Source organism: Chelmon rostratus, chromosome 16, assembly GCF_017976325.1.
Source record: "Chelmon rostratus isolate fCheRos1 chromosome 16, fCheRos1.pri, whole genome shotgun sequence".
Classification (NCBI taxonomy): domain Eukaryota; kingdom Metazoa; phylum Chordata; class Actinopteri; order Chaetodontiformes; family Chaetodontidae; genus Chelmon; species Chelmon rostratus.
Genome location: NC_055673.1, coordinates 2,594,668 through 2,604,499, shown reverse-complemented (window position 1 = coordinate 2,604,499; position 9,832 = coordinate 2,594,668). Strand labels below are relative to the sequence as shown.

The 9,832-nt window shown below is 42.3% G+C and overlaps 1 long non-coding RNA gene across 2 annotated transcripts; it reads left to right on the top strand.

Moving 5' to 3' along the window:
- The first annotated feature begins 207 nt into the window (after positions 1-207).
- LOC121619093 lies at positions 208-9,248 on the top strand. 2 transcript variants are annotated; one of them, XR_006007511.1, is made up of 3 exons: positions 208-601; positions 7,389-7,451; positions 8,732-9,248. It is a non-coding gene; the product is annotated as an uncharacterized LOC121619093 (long non-coding RNA). The 2 variants fall into 2 exon arrangements; XR_006007510.1 differs by lacking the exon at positions 208-601 and adding an exon at positions 7,156-7,191.
- The last annotated feature ends 584 nt before the right edge of the window (positions 9,249-9,832 follow it).

Below are 9,832 nucleotides of genomic sequence, written 5' to 3'. Positions count from 1 at the left end.
TGGATCTCTCCGAACCCGCAGGCTTTCGTCATTAAACTGAGATGGGATGCTGAGAAAGCTGGAATCACATACAATGAGAATGACCTAACTCGGATTTGTCCTGCGTTCCTGAAGAAGTATTTGGCCTATGGGAAGAGCTCTCTGCAGAGAACAGGTAGAATCACATGACCTGATGTAGTTTCATGGACACAACAATGTTCATACAGCCTGCTCAGAGTGACCTGCCATTGTTTTATCACTCCATCAGTCTGACTTTACCTTCTTTCTGATCGTTTTCTGTTCTGGTCCTTATCAGACATGACTTTCCATCAGAGCTGAGTCTGTGACAGTCAGAGCACAGTGAGCATGAGTTCTCTCTCTCTCTGCAGAGCTCCCCTCAGTGTCTCTCCTCCAGAAGACTCCCTTGTGTAACGGTGTGACATTATTTGCCACAGTGTGGTGCAGTGTCGTGTAAAGTGTGACAACAAAGCAGCCTAACTCAGAAATGTGTTTGTCCTCCAGTGAAGCACTCTGTGAAATACATGCTCACTTCGTCCTACGGAGTCAGAAGCATCCCAGAGTTTGTGGCCGTCGCAGTGGTTGATGAAGGCTCCTGCCTCAGGTGATTTTTTGTTGGATTGACTTTTTCTAACAGTATCTCCCTTTTGTCTTGCAGCATTGCATTATTATTAGTTTTATCTTTTTGTAGCCTCCATAGCACATTAGTGGTTATTTTTGCAGGAATTGCATGAACACAGAGATAATTTACATCTCTCAAAGCTAATTATTGACGAAGCTGTTTGGTAGGCTTTACTATGAGTACAGTTGTCTGATATAGTTATGACCTGAAACCTGCTTTTAAAACATTTCAGTGGCTTCTGCATGTGGCTATAATATACCACAGCGCAACAGCAAACCAATATATGTTCTTGTTGTGGTGTTCTATTTTTTTTAACAGGGTGCTGTCGTCTATATCAGGGGTTCTTAACCTTTTTGACCTTGAGGCCCAACTTTTATAGCACAAAGTGGCCAAGGGCCCATAAAATATTTACACTGTATAGGTTTAATTGACCTCACTCACGGTTTGATTTGTATTCAATAATAAACCAAATCCACTCACAGTTTAACAACCTTGCCAAATAAAATGATATGATACAATGGGATCATCACAAAGACTTTTATTAGACATGTGTATGTAAACCTGCACACACATCAAGCCTCTGGCACAAATCAAGCCGGGACAAGAACATTTTTTAAAGGATCAAGTCAGGCTTTTTAATTAAAAAAGGACCAATATTGACATTTTACTTATAATAAAATAAAAAAAACAATAAATAAAAAAAAAGGTGACAAAATAAATACATTCATACATTATGTTGCTGTTTCTTCCTTGAACTGAGATGTTCAGTTGGTTCAGCAGTGAAAACATTTTCATTCTTTCAAGAAGTTGATGCTGTATGTCTGAGGCCATGTCAGCGATGCTGTGACTCAGTGTCGTTTGTCATCAGCTTCTTTGCAGCGGCCTCTCCAATCATCTCACGGCACATATCAACAGCGGCAGGCAAAATCAACTCCTCCGCTGTGGTGAACGCCTTCTTGCTCTGTGCCACACGTCTGGCTACGAGGTAGCTGGCTGTCAGTGCACATCTGGAGCTGCCAGTCAGTGACACGACCGACCTTTTCTGCATCTGCAGCCCACTTTCGTCGGGTGTTTGGTCTGCAGATGCCGCTGTAGTTTTGAGGGCTTTAGTGCCTCATTTGACAGCGTTAGCCCACAATCCACACCCTGGGCTCTGGGCGCTGCCTCAGTACCTCCGTTTACGAAGCCGTATTTTATATAGCCAGGATTGTACCGACGCACAAATTTACTCTTTTGTGGGGGGTCGGCACGATGTTTGTCATTTCTCAGTTTTAAAAACTTCTCCATACTCTTCCGTCTTCTTCTTCTTCTTCTTTTGGTTTTGATTGGCGGCTGGCATTACTTTCACGTCTCTGGTGATCACACCTTTAATATTCTGATGTTGTTCCTGGGATCTGTTGCAGCCACTCTCCCAGTTTGGGGGTTACTGCCCCCAGTGCCCCGACTACCACAGGAACCACGCTAGCCTTGACCTTCCACATCTGTTCCAGCTGCTCTTTCAACTCTTGGTGCTTCTCAATTTTCTCGTGTTCCTTCTTCCTGATGTTGGCGTCAGCTGGGATCGCCACATCTATGATACCAGCGGGGTATCTGATGACTGGTATTGTGTACATGTCGATGGCTCGGACCTTGTTCTTACCATTCAGCTGACTTTTCAGGACCTGCCTGTGTGTGTGTGTGTATATGCATATATATATATATATATATGAGAGTTTTTTTTTCCAAAACCAATTAGCCTTTGGGGACTACTGAGAGTGCCCAACTGCTGCATGGTTATGAAGAGGATAGGGAAACCGGAGCACCCGGAGAAAACCTCACCACCAGGCAGACAACACACAAACTCAGAAAGGCTCAGCACCGGGACGGGGCGCCTCATGTCCGAGTCCCATTCCGTACTTTAGTGCAACATTGCCTCCAGAACTTTCTGAGCCGATTTCGGCAGCCCACGGCTTCATTTTGATGCCTTTGGACATGATTCCTGTTTTGCAAAGCTTGTTGCTCTCTGACCTTTTCTGTCATCTTTTCGATTTCTTTTGTCAGATTGTTATTTTCAGTGATTAGAGCCTTTTTCACGTTGTGCATTGATTCATAAGCTTCCTTGCGAGTATTGTCGCCTTGGATATTCACTCTGAGCTCCTTCATCTCTTCACAGAGCTCTACATTGTGCATTTTTAAGGTTTCAGTGTCATACAGCAGTTCACTGTACTTCTCATCAAACCGTTTCTTTTCTGTGAGTTTTGAGTGGAGGACTTTGAATTTTTTTAGAAGCTCTTCATGTATTTCCAAGACTGCCTTTATTTCTGACTTGAGGACTTTGGATTTATCTTTCATGATTTCACAGTCGGCCAGCTGAGCAGTGATCCTGTCAATCTCTTGTTGTATATTGGCGTTTTGTCTGCTTATCAGGTCCATTTCCTTCATCTCCTCCATACACACGTCGTGCCAAACCTTATGATCATCGTACTTTTTGTCGAGCTCCTTGAGTTGTTGTTGCAGTGCGTTGCTTTGCTTGCTCATGACCTCTTTTGATGCTTCCAATCCTTTCTGCATTTCCTGCAAAACCTTTTCGCTCTGCGGCTCTTTCCAGTGCTTCAGGATTTTTTGTCCCAGAATGTCGTGTTGTTGGCTAATCACTTCTGTCGCTGCTTTCAGGGCCTCATAGACTTCATGCAAAGCTTTTGTATTTTGGGTCTTCTGTTGGACCTCGTCTTGCATGGAGTCATTTTGCAGCCTCGTGGCCTCGGTTGCATCCACCATTGCGCTACACATTTCCTCGGAAGCGGCTTCACTTCGGAGCTTGCGAATCGCCTCAATTTGTTGCCGTAGTGCCTCATTTTGATGCCTTTGGCCATTATTCCTGTTTTGCAAAGCTTGTTGCTCTCTGACCTGTTCCGTCATCTTTTCGATTTCTTTTGTCAGATTGTTATTTTCAGTGATTAGAGCCTTTTTTACATCGTGCACTGATTTATACATTTTCTTCCAAGTATTGTCGCCTTGGATATTCACTCTGAGCTTCTTCATCTCTTTCCAGAGCTCTACATTTCGCTGTCTTAAGGTTTCAGTGTAATACAGCAGTTCATCGTACTTCTCATCAAAGCGTTTCTCTTCTGTGAGTTTTGAGTCGAGGACTTTGAATTTTTTTAGAAGCTCTTCATGTATTTCCAAGACTGCCTTTGTTTCTGACTTGAGGATTTTGGATTTATCTTTCATGATTTCACAGTCGGCCAGCTGAGCAGTGATCCTGTCAATCTCTTGTTGTATATTGGCGATTTGTCTGCTTATCAGTTCCATTTTCTTTATCTCCTCCCTATACATGCTGTTCCAATCCTTTTGATCACCGTGCTTTTTGTCGAGCTCCTTGAGTTGTTGTTGCAGTGCGTTGCTTTGCTTGCTCATGACCTCTTTTGATGCTTTCAATCCTTTGTGCATTTCCCTCAACACCTTTTTGCTCTGCGCCTCTTTCCAGTGCTTCAGGATTTTTTGTCCCAGAATGTCGTGTTTTTGGCTAATCACTTCTGTCGCTGCTTTCAGGGCCTCGTAGACTTCATGCAAAGCTTTTGTATTTTGGGTCTTCTGTTGGACCTCGTCTTGCATGGAGTCATTTTGCAGCCTCATGGCCTCGGTTGCATCCATTATTGCGCTACACATTTGCTCGAAAGCTTCTTCACTTCGGAGCTTGTGAAGCGCCTCAATTTGTTGCTGTAGTGTCTCATTTTGATCCCCTTGGCCATTATTCCTGTTTTGATAAGCTTGTTGCTCTCTGATCTGTTCCGTCATCTCTTCTGTTTCTTTTGTCCGATCGTTATTGTCAGTGATTTGAGCCTTTTTCACGTTGTGCACTGATTCATAAGCCTTGCGAGTATTGTCGCCTTGGATATTCACTCTGAGCTTCATCTCTTTACAGAGCTCTGCATTTTGCTTTCTTAAGGTTTCAATTTCACACAGCAGTTCACTGTACTTCTCATCAAAGCGTTTCTCTTCTGTGAGTTTTGAGTGGAGGACTTTGGATTTTTTTAAAAGCTCTTTATTTATTTCCAAGACTGCCTTTTTTTCTGACTTGAGGATTTTGGATTTATCTTTCTTGATTTTGCAGTTGGCCAGCTGTGTGGTGATCCTGTCAATCTCTTGTTTTATATTGGCGTTTTGTCTGCTTATCAAGTCCTTTTCCTTCATCTCCTCCATACACACGTCGTGCCAAACCTTTTCGTCGTCGTACTTTTTTTCGAGCTCCTTGAGTTGTTGTTGCAGTGCGTTGCTTTGCTTGCTCATGACCTCTTTTGATGCTTTCAATCCTTTCTGCATTTCCTGCAAAACCTTTTCACTCTGCGGCTCTTTCCAGTGCTTCAGGATTTTTTGTCCCAGAATGTCGTGTTGTTGGCTAATCACTTCTGTCGCTGCTTTCAGGGCCCCATAGACTTCATGCAAAGCTTTTGTATTTTGGGTCCTCTGTTGGACCTCGTCTTGCATGGAGTCATTTTGCAGACTCGTGGCCTCGGTTGCATCCATTATTGCGCTACACATTTCCTCGAAAGCGGCTTCACTTCGGAGCTTGTGAAGCGCCTCAATTTGTTGCCGTAGTGCCTCATTTTGATCCCTTTGGCCATTATTCCTGTTTTGCAAAGCTTTTTGCTCTCTGATCTGTTCCGTCATCTTTGCGATTTCTTTTGTCAGATCGTTATTTTCAGTGATTTGAGCCTTTTCTACATCGTGCACTGATTCATGAGCTTCCTTGCGGGTATTGTCGCCTTGGATATTCACTCTGAGCTCCTTCATCTCGGCACAGAGCTCTGCATTTTGCATTCTTAAGGTTTCAGTGTCACACAGCAGTTCATTGTACTTCTCATCATAGAACTTCTCTTCTATGTGTTTTGAGTGGAGGACTTTGGATTTTTCAAAAAGCTCTTTATTTATTTTCAAGGCTGCCTTTTTTGTTGACTTGAGGACTTTGGATTTAACTTTCATGTTTTTACAGTCGGCCAGCTGTGCAGTGATCCTATCAATCTCTTGTTGCATATTGGCGTTTTTTCTGCTTATCAGGTCCATTTTCTTCATCTCCTCCCTATACATGCCGTGCCAAACCTTTTCGTCGTCGTACTTTTTGTAGAGCTTCTTGAGTTGTTGTTGCAGTGTGTTGCTGTGCTTGCTCATGGTCTCCGTTGCTGCTTCCAATCCTTTATGCATATCCTGCAAAATCTTTTCACTCTGCGAGCTGGGCTCTTTCAAGTGCAAGTTAAGGATTTTTTGTCCCAGAATGTCGTGTTGTTGGCTAATCACTTTTGTCGCTGCTTTCAGGGCCTCATAGACTTCATGCAAAGCCTTTGTATTTTGGGTCTTCTCCTTGAGCTGTACCCTGCCTTGCGCCTTATCCTGGACCTCCTGAATTTCTTGTCTCAGCGTCTTGTTCTCTTGTTCAATGGCCTCTTTTGCCATTTTCAGAGAATCACACATTGCACCCAAACCCCTTTGATTTTGGGCTTGGGGCTGGTTGAAAGCTCCTATGTCCACTTCCATTTTGTTACCTTGGTCAGTATCAAGTATCAAGAGTTGGCTGTTCATTAAAATCTATGGCTGAGATCACGATATAACAATGTATGTTGGTCAGTATCAAGTATCAAGAGTTGGTTGTTCGTTAAATTCTATAGCTGAGATCACGTTATAACAATGTATGTTGGTCAGTATCAAGTATCAAGTGTTGGTTGTTCGTTAAAGTCTATGGCTGATATCACGATATAACAATGTATGTTGTTGTTTCTGTAGTCATATGAGCTACAGTGTATTCATGGCTCATCCACTAAAGCCATTCTGACATCACAGATCAAAGAAATTCTGACAGCTAAGCCCCGCCCCCAAGCGTGTCTTCAGCGTAGCAACCGTTGCTAGGCACGAACTCCTCTGCCTGGTGTTCTCTTCTAAATGCTATTTATATAATTCTAAATGAGGATACGATTCACAAAAAATAAAAATAAAAAAAATCGATATTTGATTTGTTGTCTTTGTGCTTTTTGTTTCCAATTAATTGTGGGGGTTTCAGGGTTTCTATTTACATTTTACACAGCGTCAATACACTGTGTACTTTTTTGGTCTAAAACAGTGTTTTAAGTTGGATAAACTTAGAAATGTAATTTATTGACATTTGAAGCAATAATATCAGTTAGCACAACAAAGCAAGTCAGTTGTGTGCTCTAAAACAATTTGGTTGGTCGGTAATACTTATATCTTTAAGTTGGAGTTCAATACAGTTCTGCAAACTCGTCATTCTTTGTTGTGAAATGCGGGAAAGCCAACTTTCCGAGTTGGCACCCTTGAAGTCTCACTCTCAATGTGGCTGTGCTGCCTCAAGCTGGAGTCCACACAGGTAGGCACCCGTTAATTAAATTAAGTTAAAATGATACGGGAATTTTATTCTGAGTTGTGTTGTGCCGTGTTGTACATTTGTGACGGAGTAGATCTATAGATGTTAAATTATGGCAAAAAAAAAAAGGTGCAACACCGCCATCTATTGGCGCAGAAGTCGGCTTGGGTACTGCACAGAGAAAAGTGGACTTCACTGCACGCAGACGTCCTGTTGCATGGTCCGGGATAATTCATTATTTTATTGAACGTTTCAGATGTTTATACTTTATATTTACTGTGTCAAGTGCTCACCGTGACCTGCCCTAACTGTTTTGAGCACTTACTGTGAGTTATAAGACCGTAAAGTTATGTTTAGAGATTTGTTAATGATGCTAAACTAGCTTAAATGTTCTCCCTCGTGTCCGTTGTTGTTCAGATTGTCCCGAGACTGTGATGCTAATATTCCCATGCCACTGCGGTGCTGTATGCTGTGCTGCAGGTAATATTTTGTGTATCTTTTATGTAATTTCACATGATGTTTCATTTTGTACATCAGTCTGTGTGAGCACCCTTGTTCAGATAAAACGCTCACATTTGTTCATCCAGATGTTGAATGTGTTCTTAAAAGATATTTTATGTCATAAAAAAATATATGAGGATTGTTCACTTGTGACTTACAAAATAACAATATACACTATGCGATCACACAAGGATGTTTTTATTTTATTTTATATGAGCAGATTTCAGTATTTTATTTTAGTGTTCGTTGTACTGCACAGAGAAAAGAGGACTTCACTGTGATTGTCCCGAGACTGTGATGCTAATATTCCCATGCCACTGCGGTGCTGTATGCTGTGTTTCAGGGAGGAGCGGTAATAAAAACCCCGTAATCCACCTGGTCGTTGTCTGTGGTCTGTAGAAGCAACAGTAGTGTGGAGCTGCATCTCACAGATAGCTGTGACCCGTCACACATTGTTTGATGAAGCCCGACACATTTTCAGCATTTAAAGCGTTTTCCGTTATTAGCAAAAGCTAACGTTAGCGGCTAAGTGATGCTAGCAGCGCTGCATCAGTTAGCAGCTAACTTGTCTGGGCATATTCTGACTGGTTGGTATTGTGTCAATTCATGTTCGATAATATGTTACAGCCAGTTGCCATTAGGGTGTCAATGCCAATTCAAAATTGTGGTCGCAACATTAGCTGACATTTCATGGCGGTGTTACGAACACTCGTACCAACTTAGCACATTGTTTCTGGTGAGGACCGCAGCGCAGGTGAGCAGCAGGGTGGTTTGACAGCAGGGAAAGAGCGAGCGGAGCAGGAGTGGACCCGGACATGGAGCCGGCCACAGGCTGCTGTGCATTTAGTTTGCTGTCTGCCTCTCTGCTCAGTTCTCTTTACCGTCTGCTGGTCTCAGTTCATGGCTGTGTGTTGAGACAGTGGAGGAGCGGAATGTGAAAGCTATAGATATTTTAGCTTGTCCTCCGGACTTTAGCCGGTCGCTACCGGAGGTTTATTACAGAAAGTGTTTGGGTTCCAGTCCCGCAGTGTGTGCGTGTGTGAAGTAGGCTGCAATTATTTTAGCGTGTCCTCCGCATTTTAACTGGTCGCTAACGGAGGTTAATGCATAAAAAAGTGGGTTACAGTCCCACAGTGCACCCCTTCATTTGTATAAACCTCAACAGCAAAGCTCTCTGTCCTCAGACTGATTTAAACTGATAAAATGTTTAAAATTTCTACTTTACTAATACCCAGCAAATTGTTATCTTTGTTTTTCAGATTGAAATTAATGCAGTGCAAGTTCACCCACGCCGTTGAAGCTGTTCTGCTGAAACATTATGGGCTGCATCACAGAGCTTCAACCTGGCCTTGCATCCACAGGGACTGCTGATGCACTTTCACAGCCATTAGTGCTTTGAAATTTACTTGGCCCCGTTGGAAGGGATTTGATGCTGGTACAGTTTTAATAAAACAAATGTTTTGAATGTACATTTTGCATCTGTATTTATATATTTGATTAGAAGTTATTGGTCCTAACTTAAGTTATAAAGATGAGTTACATTATGAACTATTGCAGTGTGCAATTTTAAATTCTTCTTAAATTATTCTGCTATACTAACTGAACCAAATTTAAGTGGATTATGTGTAAGAGTTATCACAATATAAAATTAGTTAGTACAATTTATGGGAGAGTTAGCAGAATTAAGGATTAAAAGTTATTACGAGGGCTGCACGGTGGCTCGGTGGTTAGCAGCGTCGCCTCACAGCTAGAAGATCCCCGAAATCACAGTGATTTCTGTGTGGAGTTTGCATGTTCTCCCTGTGCAGCGTGGGTTTTCACCGGCTTCTCCGGCTTCCTCCCACAGTCCAAAAACATGCTGAGGTTAATTGATAATTCTAAATTGTCCATAGGTGTGAATGAGTGGTGTGCATGGTTGTCTGTCTCTATGTGTAGCCCTCTGGTAGGCTGGCGAGCAAAAAAAAAAGCAAAACTTAAAATATTTAATTTAATTAACTAACTTTTTATCAACGTTTGTTGCCTTGAAATTTTGAGTTCACCCAACTTTTCTTTTTAACTGGATTATATCTTATAATTTTTAATTCAAACAAAGAAGTAAACAGTCAGTTGTGACAATATGGGGGGAAAAGACAGAGGCCTGGCAGAGGCCGATCAGTGTTCAGTATTTCCTGGGGTGAAACTCCCCAGGTGGAGTAGTCAGGTTCTGGTGGCCTCCACCCACACAAACAAACAAGTGATTGGTGGAACCTGCAGTTCTCAGATCTGACTGAACTCTTCTGTCTGTGTGCCAGGAGCTGCCCTTTAATACATTTAACTGACAGAGGGACAAATGTTGTTTATGACCATTGAACTAACATAAA